This window comes from Patagioenas fasciata, chromosome 2 (assembly GCF_037038585.1).
Source record: "Patagioenas fasciata isolate bPatFas1 chromosome 2, bPatFas1.hap1, whole genome shotgun sequence".
Classification (NCBI taxonomy): domain Eukaryota; kingdom Metazoa; phylum Chordata; class Aves; order Columbiformes; family Columbidae; genus Patagioenas; species Patagioenas fasciata.
Window position 1 is genome coordinate 128,397,031 of NC_092521.1, and position 17,704 is coordinate 128,414,734.

Sequence of the window (17,704 nt, forward strand, 5' to 3'; positions counted from 1 at the left end):
CAAGTTGAAATTCATTTCATAAGTTAGAAAAATGTAGTGCTTAGGCTCTGAGCCAAGAATAACCGAAGGGCTTGGCAAGGCTCCCATGCCCTCCCCGAGACCGAACACACACGTCGTACACCTGGGACTAAATGAACTGAAGTACAGTAAAACGACACACTGACTGCAATAATACCTCTATTCAATAACCTTCCAGGGTATTGGGGGGAAAATAAAAAACAGTCTCACTGTAGGAAAAAAAAAAAAAAGAAGTTTGGAAACTATGCCCTAATCAGTTGTTTTGCATGCGACACATGGCCATCAGAATCAAAGTGTTCTTCACTTGGGAAAACTGAATAACCAGCATTTAGATGAAAAGATGACCTATGGAGTTATCCCACACTATTTCAGGAAAATATATTATTTTTGTGTAATCTCCACAGAATTTTCTGGTTGATCTTTATAGACTTCATTAAGATGTTTTTCCCTCATGCAGAAGTGCACCTGCAGTTCAATTTATGTATAAATGTTCAGAGTTTTAATTCTGGCTTTTTGTCAATGAGAGACAACCAGGAATTTTCTTCTCATTGCTTGCAGTTTGCAGAATTAAAAATGTTTCAGAAAATCATAACATGTAATGACCTTACTCTTCAACTTTCCTGCCTTTTTATTTCCCTTGATGTTTGCTTTTTACTCCAAAGATATCCTCAACCATCCCTCGGTTCCTTACCTTCTCCCAAGACCAGAAGACCATCCCCACCATGGAGCTGAAGAGCATCCTCCCTTTCAGACTAAGCTGTAGCACCAACCGTCATTTGTCAACCAGACAGGTTGAGAAAAAAATGGCAGAAAATGCGCACTGAAGTGATTGTGTCTTGGTCTAAAATCCTTTCTGTATTTTCAGAGAAGCGAAGCAAACTGCACAAGACACAGCAGTTTAAGGCTCAAATTGTTATATACATGCAGAAAAAATGAGACTTTACAAAAAAAAAGATTTGTGCCCTCAGTTCAACTTACTGGAAAACTTAGTTTTTAATAAATCTCTTCAGTCATAGGTTATACAAATGACTACAGAAGCAGCAAACATAATACCTGTATTTAAGAATGGGGAGGAACTGATTTAATGAACTATCAAGCCATCAGTCTGGCCCAAACATTATGCAAGGTTTTATAACCTATTTTGAAGGAATGTAATTTCTGTGTAATTGCAGGGGGTTGGAGAAGAGATAAACAACAGAGAGGCAGAGAGGTTATTCAAGTTAAAAGACAATTTTGGCAGAAGAACAAATGATTAAGACTTGGCTGCGAACACATTGAGACTGGAATTCACGAGCACATGTCTTACCATCAGGAGGGTGAGGTGCCCCAAACACTGGCCCGCCGAATGGGGTGGAGGAAAATCCTTCCATGGGGGAGGCTGAGAAATTTTTAGGACTTCAGTATCCTGCAACAGCGGGTGATAAAACTTGGTGATACACAACCTGCCTTCCACTCCCGTTTCAGCCCTATGTTCATGTGTCTTTATTCCTGGCTCCTGTCAGACAGTGAGGTGGTTTCATTGCATTGGTTCTCCACGTAACAGCACCTAACTCTTGCAGGAAAAGCTTGGAGGGCTGCTAAAGCCATAGAGAGCAACAAATACCATTGCTAAGTGATATCTCTATTAACATATTTCTTCCTTTTCTTCCACTCAAGTGATGACACTAACCTTTAGAAACCTTCTTCCTCCAGGAATTTTACTACACCTCAATCCATGTTATTTTACATCCTCAGACTACCCAAATATGTATGGAAAGTCTCCCCCACATCCTACCTCACAGTGCAGACTTACCACACTGCCTCCAAATATACATGAACTCTCTCTTGCAAGCCTGCCCACACATTTTTTAACATTTTAATGTTAAATGACAAATGTACATCCAAAGGAAGTAACTAATTTACTCTGTGTCAATAATCCTTACCGTCTTCTCTCCACTGAAGCTCTTTCTCTGGCACAACATTCTCCTCTCACCTGTGCATCAAGCTTTCCACTTGGAACCCAAACCTTCTATGTCTACAACTTAGAGCCTTTAATGAGGCATCATCCCCACTCTGGGACACAGTAAAAGTAAAATCATTGTAATAATAACAACTCACACTAATCACTATCACTGGTGTTAAACACTATGAATCTGTTCTGCTTTTGCAGCTGTGCTGTGATTCTTCTGAAGCACCAAAGGTGCTGCCAGCAGCCTACATTTGGATTATTAATTCAACCCATCCTCCCTATCCAACAAAAAGCACCGTATCTCCAGATCTGCATAACTCCTGCATTTGTGATGGCTGAACCCCAAAAAGAGATAGGAGAACAAAATCAGTGAAGTTACCAAAATATACAAGTCTCTTACAGCTACTGTTTCAAATAAACAGGATGAAGCCAATATAATAATTTCTACAGATATCATGCAATGTTTTATTTGCTTTAAATTTGTCATCATTTATAGGAAACAATATGCAAAAAACTACAAAAAAACCACCCACTTTGTGTTTAGAATTATTTACTAGAGCTTTAAAAGTAACAAATTAAGCACTTGAGTCTCAGATGTGTAACCAGTAGGGAGTTGGCTCAATGCATCAGTTTTTACACCTCTCGCAGCTAAATCAGAGATCCAAATGCAAAATCTAGCACTCAGTGGTGAACTTATAACACTCCCTGGAGGAGTGTGTCCATAAACCATTCACTGGATTACACTCATCCATACAATGCTTTATTTTATATATCCCGTCCTCACACACACACAAAAAAAGCAGCTTAACTAAGGTGAAATTAAGGTTGCATAAACTATGTATCATTTTTGTCATCATATTTCTAAGTTTCTGCTTTCCTTTTTGAGACTTCATCAGAACAATTTTCCGCTGTCTTTATCTGAATTTGTGTCTTGGCCAGGAAAGGGATCCAAAAAACACCCAATGACATATGTGACAGAGCCACGCATGGCTCAAGAGCACTCTCAGGCCTTTGGAGTATGTTCAGCACAGTTAATACACTTTCAAAAACTGTTGCACAGACTTTTCTGCAGAATCCCCTTACTGACAGTAGTTTGAGAGTTTCATATTACACCTCATGTACTTACAAGTCATCCACACACTGTCTTTCACAATATATTTCTATTTACATATATATCTATATACATCTACATATAGATAAAACGCACGCATAAACTATGTGCATGCTGACATGCATGTACACACACATATATACATGCACAAATATACTCACAGGTTCGGGCCAAAACTATAATGGATAAAAATCAGTGTAACTTCACTGAATTCAATGCCAGATACATCAGATAAGAAAATCTGAGGACAGTGAACCTGTCTTAATAATCTCCTGACTCAAAGTTCACAGAACATAATAAATGTGAATATTTCCAAGGTCCTCCACAATTAAAAAAAGAGAGCACGTGAACTAGTAACAGAAAGAGTGGCTTTTTTGTTCCAGTCAATACCATTCTCCAATCCAGCGAAAAAGCACTCTGATCACGCAATCCTGCTGGAAAAACCATGACATGATAGCGTCAATGCAAAGCTCCTGTAGGCCAGATGGTCTCTTACTTCACCTCAGTGTGGTCAGATCTTCTGAACTTAGGAGCAAAACACCGTTTTCCTACAACCAAGGCCATCCCACGTTACTCACAGGTAGGCAGAGATACTTACCCAGGAGAACCTGTATCAGCAAACACGCCCTGCTAATCTTAACCTGTAGCCCCAGGATAAGAAGCCATAAACCTCATTTTTGAGCTCCACAAAGCTCAGGAGCCCCAGAGATCCGCTGCCCTACCTAGAGTGCGCCACGATTTATGCTAATGCAAGCTGGACAAAAGGTAAGAGACACATCCCAGATGAGGGCTGGGCAATCTCCTGAACACCAAAGAGTTAGTGGAGATAGACACTGGTAGGAACAGCAGGGTATCAAAAAGAGATCAGAAATTTCTGCATCTGATGTTGTCCACCCGTCAACATGTCCCTCTCTTTTGCTACAGGACTGTATCAGCCCCTAAGAAAAAAAAAGGCAGTTTTATCTCCCTGTTTTCATTGCTTCTACCAAACCTTCTTTTAAAAAGGCTGTTTGTTCAAAAGGAAATCAGATAAAAGCAGACAAAAAATCAGACAGAGGGGGAAATGCATAAAAATTCACAACTGATCAAAACTTAATAGTAATTTCTGTTACATTTTCAACCATTTAAGAAGTTTAGCTAACCAACATAGCATTCATTGTTCTTTTGGGTTGGATTAATTTTTCTTTTTCTCTTAATGACTGCATTAGAAGCTTTGTCTTAAGAAAAATAAGTGGCATGAAATGCCAACAGCATGAGAAAATGTAGCTCTAATGTTAAAAATGGTGTCTGAAGAAAATTTCTACTTATCATACAGTGATAATGACTGGCCTTCCTATGGGGCTTTGCCTTCCCACCGGGCCACCAAAGTCCCAGCCAGTTCAGTTTAACAGGCTAAACAGCCATAGAGAGGATGATGACGATGTTCCCTGGGACAGACAACTGCACTACCCAGCACAAGGCTCCCACTACGAGCTTCCTTCCACATCTCTTGTTATGTTAAAATTGTGGAATGGGTGACTCCTGAAGATTAAAAGTAGTATTTGATTACACAGTCTCCACTGACCATAATATATCTTTTAGAATATGCCAGTTATCCAGATTTCTACATTTACCATTATTATGCCTGCACAGATGTATTAAATTCCAGTAAAGCTGCCACTTATTGTTTACTGGTTTTGTACCACAGAAATATTGAAAAACAAAAGCACTGTTCTTAAAGTGTGCATTAAATTATTGAATTTTTTTTAGTTGACTTATAAAGTGACATTATTCAAAGAAATGTTTCAAACTTTCAAATTTATAACATTTGCCATAATACTCCCCTCCCCAAACCAATCCAAAACTGAAGTTTTTCTCATTTTTAAACGGAGGTCCTCTTCCAGTGGCTTTAAGCTCCTGGCAACATAAAAAACTTAAATAAACAAAACCCTCATATTTCACTATGGGTTCATGAAACTTTATTCAATGCAGGGATTGTTTTTCACATTATTATCTAACACTGCATTCACAGTTCACCCTCAAGCCCCTTGTTTGTAGCCAAAAAGGCACATACTCATAGAACACTGGATTTGCCATTCGAAATTCCTAGCTACAGGAAAACTCCAGCTATCAGAAATCTGTTTCTTGCCACTATAGGGAGGGGAAAAGCAGTGAGGACAGCTCATCTGCAGCTTCGCCTTCTCCTCCAACTATGACCAACTTCAAGCGGAGTGGGTCAAGCTAACAGTAACATCCATGTCACATTGATCCATTACATGACCCCACGCCAAGGAAAAATGTGCACTGAGAATTTGCAAAAGTGCCTATCAACTCAATTAGTCAGTTGAAGTAATCATGCCCTCAAGTGTTAGGAAACTGAAAAGCCATTTTGGCTATGAAATACACAGGGAATATTAATGTTACGGTCAGTAAGACAACAGCACGCACATTACTCATGCCGCATTTTATCTGGCCCTTGAACGCAGCTCTTGCAGCTCCTGATGTAAGATTTTCATTAGGCGTGATACGGCCAAATGCAAAAGCTGAGCCAGAAGATCAAACCCATCCAAACACGCAGCCGCAGTTAAGAAGCTGACAGCACTTGCTACAAAATACAATCGCGGGCCCCTTACACGAGCCACAAAATAATAACTTTTGCAGCATGTTAGTCAATAAAGAATAACCACCACCCCAAAAGATTAAGAGGGGCTCGGTGAGCAATAACAGGTAACGGTTTGTTCCTCTGTTTATCGGCACAGCTCCAGAGACTAATCCCCTCCAATTACATAGCTCTCGCTCAGCCTGCCGTACTTCAGTGACCGCAGCTCCGTGTCAATGCTTTTAAATTCTTTTACCTCCTCTGATCTTCTGCTTTAAGAAGCTAGCCTATGTCTTTGCTTACATCGTGCTGTTGAATTTCCATTACCTTGAAAAAATATCCGCTGCTATTTCTTTTTTTTTTTCAGTGTATTTTGTGGTTTGTTGTTGTAGGGGTTTTTTTAAATTGACTAATAAAATCGTATCAAAAAGCTTCTCAGTGCAGCCTAAGCAAACACTGGTGTGCGAGTACAATGAGGTATAGTACAATATGCAAGAGAAATCAGAGGTTGAAATGAGAATACAATTTCCCATGAGAGAGTTCTCTGTTCGAGCCATTTAACTTTAAAACTAGTTCAATATTTGAACAAGACACTATTTTACTCCCATTCGAAGTTTAAACACAGATCACTTCGAAATCAATCATAAATTCAAACCTCTTTACTTTAGAAACTGTTTCAATATTTAAAGGCCTTTTTTTTTTCCTCTTTAATGTAACAGCAGCTTTAAGGTTGCAGCAGCAGAACTGACTTTGAGATCCTTAAGAGCAATGCTGTTTTCCTGCCAATACATACAAAAGGCAGCTCTAGGAAAAAGAAAAAACCCACAAAGGCGAGGCTGTGCTTTCCTTCAGAGTTTAAGAACAAAGTTTGGACAAAGAACACACTGTCTACTCTTCAGCCCAAGCTAAAGTAAATGAATTTGGTACGGGTGCTTCTCAGACCATAACTCCACATTATTCCACTGCTTTTGTCCTCACCTGGGTGCAAGGGAAAACCAGATGAACAGTGGGATCTGTGTAGACAAAAAAACGCACAAACCTCCTTTAGGGATGTGATTACAAACAAAGTAGAGAGATCTATAGTTCAGAGGAAGAATGCAGACCCCATCCACCGACCACCCGTAAGTCGGGCCCCGTCTCCCCTGGTGAAGCGACGCTTGTCCTGGTGCTTCAGGAGCCTTGTGCCCCAGCTGGCACTGCAGGCATACACAGCTCCAGTTCTGTGATGCATTAAAAATAATTTATCTTGGTGAAACAGCAACATTCCACACCTGTATTTCATTTACATATGATGATCTTAAAGTTCTTGGGAGGTCCTTACATTTGTTTGTTTTTAAACCTTAAAACCCTTTTTACAGATGGGTAACTTATCACTGAGACTCAGAGATGGAGAGGTGAACCCAGGACTCCTTAACTGCACCACTGCCAGCTTTTTGACACATGCCACTCTAATCAAACTGATTTCAAAACCAATTTGCTTCTAAAAGCTATCTTTCATGCTTTTGATCTTCGTGTAAAATTCTTACTGACAGGGACAGAGCATACAGCTCAATGCAAGTGTTACACGACAAAAATATTCATATCAAGTAGGAAAGACAAACCGATTGTTATAAAGCAAACAATCTTATTAACCTCGGGGCTGCCCTATCCCAGTTTCTGGTCAACTGTGGTCTTCACAATCAAGTTAAAAGACCCTTTAAAATGGATTAAGCATCTGTATTATCAAGAGGTCACAGGATAACAACAGGAATTAGGCTTCGTCTTTGTGATAACACTGCACTTAACCACCTATGGCTTTGCACAAACCAAGGAAATATTATTTGGCTGTATATATAAAGTTTTGCATGCAACATGATAAACCTATCTGCATGGGTACTCATGATACTGTTCTCACAGCAGAAGGGTGGAGCATCTGACTGCCACCTGCCCTGAAAGGGCAGCTGCCATTTCTAAACACCTTCCCTTAATCAAACGATGAGGGCTCCTTATTTTCAGGAAACCATGGGCCACTAGCATTAGGCAATAAATGAGCTTTATTTTTTCCCCTCCACCTTTTTATGTACCTCCACATTAAAAAAAAAAAAAGTTGTAATCCACACAGTATTAACATGCTGTCTTCTAAAATTTCACAAACAACATGTCACTAAAAACTCAGTATTAAGCAGGCGGGTATTTGATGAATCAAGTAGATGAAGCCAAGATGTAGTTATTAGATGCATTACATCTTTAGCACATCATCTGTAAAAATGTCCAGGATAAACTAACGCTCCAGGGGAAACCTGACCTTTAAGAGGCTCCCTAATACTACATCTAAATTAATGTCACTGACAGGCACTTCAATCTAAAATAGCAGGGTTCTTTCATTCTATCTACACTATCTATTCATCCATTTATTTGTGTGTAAATGTGCATAAGTGAATTCGTGTCACTGGCACTGGGGGAGCGGGTGGGTAATAAAAGGAGCTCCTAGATTTTTGGATTCCTGTTCCTTATTACTCCTATGCAAATTAGTTGTTTCAGAAGATTCATTCAGAATCTTTTCATCATAAAAAGTGTTAGGAAAATTATTTTTTATAGTAACTAAACCTGCTTCTCTGAAGTTTCATCTTTATACTGCAAAATAAACATGTTTGAACTAGAGCAGGATGGAACACTTGCAGCAATCAATATAACAAGCAATGCTGAATTTGTTTTAAAGAGCTGGGCTGGGCTCTGACATGACTGGTGGTCAAGATAAAAATCATAATTGAGATCAGTTTTGCCGTTTCAAAACAAAACATTGCAAATAAATTCAGTAGAAGATGCATGTCTGCCTTGGGGGAAAAGAAACAAACAATACACTGCGGAATTCTGATAATGGAATAATTTCATGGCAGTTAGCCAAAGCCAAAGCTAACTACAGTGGCCAAACCTTCACTTGCTTCTATTTTTCATTCCATTTCATAAGTTTTACAATCAAGGGGATAAGTTTTATGATCAAGGGGTGAAGCAACTGCAAAGCAGCCCATCTGCTGCCCTTCTTCCAGGCTTCTGAGTCTGCTCTTGCCCCTTGCCAACATCTCAGAGGGGCCCGAGCCCACCAAGACGTGCACTCCTCTGCCCCTCTGCTCCTCACAGACAACTACGTAATTGTGCTTGCAGGAGATATGTCTTCATGCAATAGCAACTGAAGTCTATACCCTTGATGCAAAGGATTTATGCCTTGCTCTGAAATGAGGACAATCACATTAGCCAAATCCTAGTGAACTAAAATTGCTAAGTCCTTTCACATTTTGTTGATCAAGAACCTTTTTATTGGAACATTTTTCTTTTCAAACCTCAGGTGGGTAATAAACTATCCTCTAATTGGTCTTTATGCAATGAAGAGCTACCCTGCATTTTAGCTATTTTATGTGTGGTTATATTTTCTTACAAAGACACAATTGATCAGGAATTACCATAATCCCACATAGAGAAGCAATCCTGGAAGTACCGAGTGCATAAAACATTAATGTCAGTAATGCAGACATGACAAGTTTCAACTCTCCTTTTAGCTAAACAATCTGCCTCTTTCATACCAACATCACCGTTCAGCCCATGGGCTACATAAACATTGTCAAACCTGGTTTCAATATAAAGAGAGCACATAAATGTTCCCACTAATACACATTTCCCAGTAACCACCCTATTAGATTGCTCAGTTCAAACTCCATGACATATCCCATAATATATCAGACAGTTCACATTCACGAGCTCAGAAGATACAGATATTGTAAGCATTAAAAAAACTTTTTGTGTGTGTATACTCAAGAGCCCTGCGAGCACAAAAACTCCCAAAAGGCTCTCAAGAAAATATGCCTGTGTGAAACACAACCCTTCTCTGTTTGTGGTGTTGTGCTGTTGTTTTTTTTTTAAGTGATGGTCTTTCTTTCACTTTTTCACATAACCTAAGTATTATAAATAGGTAGTAAAACAAAGAGATGCTGTTCAGAGGGGATAATCCTTTCCATAACCTCAGTAGTACATCTGAGACCAGTGGGTTCAGTGACGACTCTCTTAACTTTTCCCAAAAGCATGCCAGTGAGTGGCTACTAAGTTTAATGTACATGACCTAGAAATTCCCTGTGTCCACTACAGACCATCTGTTATAAAGCAGGATCCGATTCCAGACACAGGAACTTTGCCTGTTGCCTGGTACTTGATAACAGCGCAGCAGCATCAGTCCCAGGGCAAAGGGATGTGCAAAGCCCCTGCGCTGCAAGGGAACGCCATGCAAGCCCCCTTAACAAGCCCATGGTCCCACAAAGTACCAGGCACATAATGTACAAGCAGTGGGCTACAGACAAAGTTACTGCGGTCTCCCTTGTCAGACTGGGTTATAGGGTGGTTTACCATGGGTTGGGGACCTGTATACTAGGAGCTCACACTTCCAGTTTTCATGTCCAGCAGCTGGAAAGAAAATATCCTCAGCCAAAAAGTTCATTAACCTGGCGATTTTCCATGGCTAGCTTTCTTCAGTATTGCAGTAGGATGCAATTTTACATTTGGGTTATGGTATTTTGAAGTACTTAATGTAGCTGGAAGCCAACAAATACCAGCTAACCTTAGAGCTGAGCCTGATAGTGTGTTGTGCAAAACATATCCACTTTGAAATAACATTACTTTTAAATTGTTTACGCTTAACATGACAAAATTAAACACACAGAGTCAGACATACTAACTTCTACGTTATTGAGTAACACTTAATGCCTTAAAAATGTGAGAAACAGGAAAGAGATTTAGGGATTTAGAGAGCAGCATGTAATTACCATAAAACCATCTGATTTCTTAGAAGGAAAAGAATCAAAGTTGAAAGTGAAATGGAATTAATCCCAGAAATGTGTAATGCATGCCCCCAACTAATCAGACTATGGGGAGCACTCAACATAGATAGAGGAGGGTCCAATCAACCTTTAAAAGAAACAATATCCACTCTGAAGTCCTGTGACTCTTCCAGGTTCACTAAATATGACCCAGAATACATAAGTCTGGACAGGCACTGATCTCATAGGGCAGATCCTCAGAAGGTGTAAATCAGACCAAATCCACTGACTTCAAAAGTCTCTGGCTCCAGATGTCTGTGTGCAGTCACAAATTCCCAATTTCCACTTTAACACAGCTAGAAGAGCAGTAGAGGCTAAAGAAGTTGTTTCACTTATTCTTAGGTAAGACAAAAAACAAAACAAAACAAAACCAAAACCAAACCATTAATTAAAATTATTATCTGAAAATATTCTGTATATTCTGATTAGCAGTTGAGATCTATCCCATACATTCATGTTCAAAGTAATTTTGCTTTGGGCTTCGAAGCTCACTTTTAACTTTAGCCAGCTTCTACTGTCATGTTTCCAGGATAAAGTTTAACAAGGTTTGCTATTAAGAGTTAAGCCATTGATGTACACTGCACACGTTTTCACGTACAGTGTGCCTACTGAAACGCAAGTCTTCAAAAGCAATGATCTGAAATATTGTATTATGTCAGTCAAAAGAAGGTCTGGCCCAAATATCCCAGTCAGAGCTATTTCAACCATTCAACAATCCAATTACTTATACTACGTTAGACCTTCCAACTCCATGAATGTAAACTGCTTACACTCAGGCAGCTAGGGTTATACCGATAGGGCTGTACATCATGAATAATTTTGTCAAAATATAGTCTTTCAAATAAAATTGCCAGAAGAGATGTAACACACAGGCTTGCAGCCTCAAGTGAAACTGTCTGGCACATATGATAGTGCAGGCTACACATTAATATGTACAATTCTAAATAAAAATGACGCAAGAAAATAACATTGGGACTGAGTATTATCCCCTCATACACAAGACTCTCTAAAATTTGAAATAATCCAGAATAAATTAAAATAGAATAAATCTGCTGGCATTTGTTAGGCAAGTAATTTCTGAAGATGCTACTATTAGCTAGTCTGCATAACTCATTTTGGAAGACAACAACTACTTTTTATTTCTTTCTCAGATCATATAAATAAGCACATCCTGTAAGGCCTTCTAATTATGCCTGAGAAGTATTTAACAGATCCCCCGAAATAGGTTTCCAAGAGCCCTGTGGTGGCTCCCCCATTTCTCAAGAATTTGGGGAAGAAAACACCAGCCTTCAAAACAGGAGTTAGAAAGCATTGTTCCTATAACTGCCTCCATCTCAACAGAAGCAACATTTCAGATGCTTTGTGCCTGTATCAATGAGGAATGAATTCAACCATGCCATCATCAATTGATCTTTCTGACGTTTGGGCTCAATTCACTTTGTATCACACCTTCCTATTCTTCCAAGAACTGCAGCAGAATGCTGTGATAAAAATACTAAAATAATTAGACACACACAGAGATCAACAAAAACGCAGCACACCTTGAGTCCAGTTGGCGAATCACACCGAATTCTCACATGATCATCTCTGAAGGTTTGGCTCTCCTACTAACCATCTGCATAGTAAGCTGGGGAGGCCTCTCATCATTATCAATTTTGATGAAAAGACAAAGTAAAGTGCTGGACATACTATTTTTGACAAAGGTAGGAAATAAGACTTACACAAGAGAAAGAAAAGGGGGATACTATATCTTGACACCTGCCTGGGTGGGATACAGAGTCAAACGCTGGGGAAGTTGAGAGGTTTTGCCCAAAACCTGTTGTCCCACCTAGTAGGAATTTGCTACATTTTAGAATCTCCAGGAACAGAAAGAAGCTGAAGCATCCAAGTGTAAGGAAGTATGAAGACTCAAACCCTGTTACTGAATTAGGATACGCTAATAACTGACCAATGTTATTGTCTTATTTCTTATTATTTTATTGGAGGGCATTTTCTTGAAAAAGTAGTGTAACAAACCAGCAATTCATCAGCTAAATATAATAGCCAACTTTTAAAAGACATCTATCGTCATCATCTTTTTCTCCTGTTATTTGGTCATTTAAATCCAGCACTGGGGGCTTCCCTCCCATGCTTAGTACATACACACCGTTCTAAGCAGTGTGAAACAATCTACTCCTGCTGCACCACTTGGAGGATCCACAGGCAGGAGTAATGTAGGTTACCTAACCCACAGCGCAAAATGATTCCATTTGGGTGGCAGAGAGCTCACTCTCCATTTACATTGTGATTTTGCCTCACGCACTTTCTTTCCTGCCAAAATGCCATTTCTAAGGTGCCACCAGCAACGCCTGTTGAGTAACGGAGACCACCGTGCTCAGGGCAGGCAGAGAACCGACGGCTTCTCTGTGCTGTGCAGACAGGTCTGTTGGCAGAGATCACGCTCTTGGAGAGGCAAAGCTGGCTGCACGCTGCTGAGCCACTTCCCTCTGAATCACTTTTATTTCTGTGGCTTGACTCCTAAGCTTCCTTCCCTTCTTCTTTCAAATTGATGCTGTAATACGGTCACACCGTAGAAATCTGTAACACGGTAGGTACAATATTCTGTAGAGCCATATAGCCCTCTGATATTTAGGAGACTGCTTGTGATTCATCAAGGCTTCCTTGATGACTTGCAACGGCTTGGTTAGGTCACAGGGTGCAGGCTGCAATTTCCTTTGCCTTTTTATTTGTATTAATCAGGAGTTTGGAGCCCGTCTATCTCCGGGTTTCCTCGCTGGCTCCAGGCATTTCTGCCTCACAGCGGCACCTGGTGGGATGGGTCAGGCCAGGGAACCCCCCCCCGCCCAGCACCCAGACATTCATAACGAAACAAAAATCAGTATTGTTTTGTTCTTGCAGGTCTTTCACACGTCTGTTGATGTGAAAAGTTCAAAATTAATGTCCCTCAACCCTACTCTGGTATTCGCTAAAGAGATGCAAAGTGCTCGATGGGGAAGAGACTGGAGCACAAACCACATATTAGAAACAGCCTCAACCAGAGGGATCCAGGAGATGCAGCGCACAGCACCAAAAGGGAAACAAAAATCTGATAAATAACTCATTTCCAAGGCTGCTCAACTTTTGATTCATTAGTTACCATTAAAAATTTATAAAAGTATATTAGAAGTAAAGCTCGGTTCAAGCAGCCACATGTATTCTAGCAACAGTGACACATTGAGCCCTTTTCTTTTGATTACTGACTTCAATCTCATCATTTTTATTTTATGGGACACAAAGCATCAAATTCAGCTTCAGAAATACAATGTTCAAAATATAGTGGCCAATAAATGTTTCATCTTTTTCACAAACTAGACCTTAAAGAGCTTCAGTTATTTATTTTTATAGCAGTAGCATACATATGTGTATGACACAGTAAAGGATACTGATCTCTGAAGACCTCAGATTATCTTAAGCTCCAGAAAATCAATATAAAATCCTGTGTTTATGGTAGTTTTCATTATTTATTTTAGAGCCTGAGAAGGTGGACAGTGGAGCCTGCCAGTTTTGTAGAAAAAGAACCCAGCAAAGTTGCGGTCAGATTTATAGGTCAAACACCACGTTACAAAAGAAAGCATTTAGCCCAAACAGCTGAAACCATTGCAGTTCATTGTGAAAAAAAAACATTTTTGTTAAAAGTCTGCATATAGATACTACATCTCCTCCGTTTTAGTCTTTATGGTATGGTCAATGCTGAGTGTGTGCAAGGAGTCTAAGGGCTCCCACACAGGTCCAGCTGCTGTCGAGTGGCACTACTGGCAATTAGCAGATTGAAGCCACAGGAGAGGGCGTTGCTGCGATCCCAGATGCTCACGTATGCATTTCAACATACATGCAAATGAGTACCAGCCATGTTAGACTGTGCTGGCTGCTTTCATAATTATGAGTTCTTGATTAATTTAAAAAAAAAAAAAGTAAGTAAGTAAAAAAAAAAAGTAAGTTCATGACACATGTGAGAAGAGGGGTAAGAAGAAGGAAAAAGGAATAAAAAAAATTTAAAGAGCTGTATTCCTTGAAAACAATTGGATGGAGGGAACATCAAAAGATAAAAGTAAGGATTTTTATATTTAAAAGGAAAAAAAACCAACACCCTTCCAATTATGGTTGCTGAGCTAACTGAAGAAGCAAACTAGTAGTTAGGTCTACCTTAACTACAATTTCAATTACCTTATTTGGGTTGATTAAGAACAAAAAGAAATCAAGTCTTGAGCTAAGGAGTGCAAAAATTAAACTACAAAAATGCTAGCTTAAAAGGCAAAAAAGGCCATTAAAGTGAAAGGAGCTCTTACTATCACTGTCTGTGCTTGGCATATATTTTAGGACCAATCTCTCACTGCTGTAATGATTCTGGCACTGTTTTCACATATCTGAAATAAAACATTTAAAAGATATTTTTGACTCTAAGTATCTCTCTTTTCCCCTTAATTCTTCATGCTAACATTAAAACATTACAAAAAAACAGTGTTGCTACTATATAAGACAACTGTGTACTCTTTATGTGAAATATTGTGATCTATTCTTTTGACAAGTGCGAGGTATAAATATAAAAAACTGTTAGAATGATTACAAGCAATGGAAAAGTCCTGCAGGGTAGGGACTGGAAATACTGATGGGAATCCTTTTAGCTGAAAGATATCTAATAGAAGGCACGTTTGAGGTTTAAGAAACAAGACAAGATACATTAGATGTTCCTATTTATAACATAGAATTAATATGTGGAATGCACTGCTAGCACACTGCACTGACATCAAAAGCGCAGCAGGATTCAGACAAGATTTAGACAGAGAACATGAAAATGAAGTGTTACATCAGAGGGGATTTAGGAAACACAAGGGATTTAAGTCCTTTTGCTACACAGCACAGACCGAACTCTAATTGACAGGATTAAAAAGAAAATACTATAATGTGAAAGACATTTCAAAGTTTATCGTAGGGTTTTCTACACTTTTGTCTGAAATACCCAGCTCCAGCCTGTCTCAAGAGAAAAGGCAGTGACTTAGATGGACCACTGGTTTGATCTGGTATGGCAACTCCTATATTCTTATGTTCCTATCAGATAATCTGCAGTAACTAGAGTGACAATGGACAGGTAACCATCCTAGGGAAAAAAAACCACAACATTCTATCATACTACTTCTCAGTGCACTGAACTGAATTATGTTAGGTTAAGTGTTGTCAGACTGAATAATCTCAGGCTGTATCACATCTCCAAAGACACAATTCAGTATAACGTGTAGGACAGTGCACTCAAATTTGCTACAGATCTGAACTGAGAGTGAGGAGAAAAAAAAATATATATATAAACTTGAAGTCTAGTGAAACCTACAGCACCTACAACAGCAATAAAACAAAAAAGTTAGAATATTTTAATGTAAAATGCTGTCCAATTCCACAAATAGAAATTGCTGAGAGATATAAACCACCTGCCTCTCCTCTTTCTGTCTCCCCTCACCCTAACTTCATATAATCACAAGCTGTGTCTAATATAAAAATTCATTACATTGAATTAAAGCATATCAATTTTTTTTGTCTCTAGCACATGAGAATAGGCTACCACAAGAGTCAGGAGTGGGAGTCTTGAAATAGCCCCACTTCTTGGAAGCTCAGGGTTGGTTTCTCTACCTTGGCTCTTCCCACAGAAAAATGGCGCAATCTGCCTCAGCTTTCTCTAGGATCACCATGATTTTTCATTGAATGTAAAACAGGTAGGAAAAGAGAAAAACCACGCACTTACAGCCCACATCATGGTCTTCAAAATTTCATCCCTCTGCATGAATAATTCTGTTTGCTATCCTTACTCCTCCTTGTTTTTATAGCTACTAATTACAATTTGGAATAATTTTCTAAAGATTGCTTTGCAATACAGTCACCTTTGCAGAGCTCACAATTTAAGTACGACAACTATGAGCAAAAACATGAGGAAGAGACAGGGCAATGGAACATTGGGTAAAAGACAAAACTCAGAGCAACAAGATTAGCAACAAGATTAGACAGCATCTCAAAACTGATGAAGGTGAGTGTATGTATTTCTGTAGTGAAGTAAAGGTGTTTTGGTTTTAATAATTTAATTGCTTCTATATACAACACTGAATGAGTGATATATAAATGAATACATGGCAGTAAGTCGGCAGAGAGCTATGATCAGTATGAATACAGTGACCTTGCACAAAACCAATACATTGTACTCAAAAGTCTGATAAAAGAATGCTTACCTAGCAGTCTCTGCTTCCTATCATAGACAATTTGAAAAACATCCCAAAGAGTCATGACTTGCAGCTACTAGTTCTTTGCCACCAACCATTTCACAGCCACTGTCAGGAGACGCCCAAAACCTCCAAAGACCAAGTCTGGGGCTGAGCCTGCTCCTCCCCTGAGGCTGGTGGGTCAGTTCATCTGTTGTCCTACCCAGATCCCTCTACTGCTGTATCCCAGCCACTTCTCAAAGAGCACCAAAAACTTACCCTGGGCATGTATTTTAACTGGTTCTGGTATTTGCTTGTAAGCTTAGGGCATGGAATGGCTGAGCTGACCACCTAAGGCAGCACAGCCACATTATGCCAGATGCTCTCCAAATCCTACTCAGTACTTCTGAAACCTGGTTACTTTGTGAAGAGTTAACACTGAGTTAGCTAGCCATAGCTGACAAAATTAAAACTATTAGTACTATCTTCTTAGCCTCCAGGTCCAAATTCCCTCATGACTTACAGTATTTCCTCAAAAAAAACCACCAAAACCCCCCAAATCCCAACCTCTATTCACCTATGCCATATGTTAAGATTACCTCTTTTGTGCCCAACTACACAAAATCCTTCGACATCCTTAGCGACTTTGAATGTACCTATTTCCAAACAGAAGCTGAGCAGGGCATGAGCAGAGGACCCTTGCCTTGATGAGCACACAACTCTGCAGCCAGCACGGTGCAAACACCGTGTGGACATCCTAACCATGGTCCCCCGGGTTTCTGAAGGCAGAGAAGAGAGCCCTGAACAGGCTGTCGCCAAGACAATGGTTAAGTGGATGTAGATTTCAGTGAGGAGGAGCCCTGCATGAAGCCACCACCTGCTTTCCACCTCCCTCCTTCCAGGTACCCCATTGCCTTCTACAAGGGCAACCCTCTCTTCCCAAAGGTACAAACACAACATTTCATTATGTGCAGATAGCCACCCACATGT

The 17,704-nt window shown here is 39.7% G+C and overlaps 1 protein-coding gene across 4 annotated transcripts in view; it reads right to left on the reverse strand.

Annotated features, from left to right (window-relative positions):
• The window catches only part of RARB (retinoic acid receptor beta), a 330,377-nt gene that overhangs the window by 260,839 nt on the left and 51,834 nt on the right, over nt 1–17,704 (reverse strand). The window contains exon 1 of one of the 4 annotated variants that reach the window (XM_071804942.1): nt 1,325–1,345. The exons of the other annotated variants lie outside the window; for them this stretch is intronic. The gene's annotated coding sequence lies outside the window, so the exon portion shown is untranslated. Of the gene's footprint in view, nt 1–1,324; nt 1,346–17,704 lie in introns of those variants that run through there. 4 annotated transcript variants of the gene reach the window in all.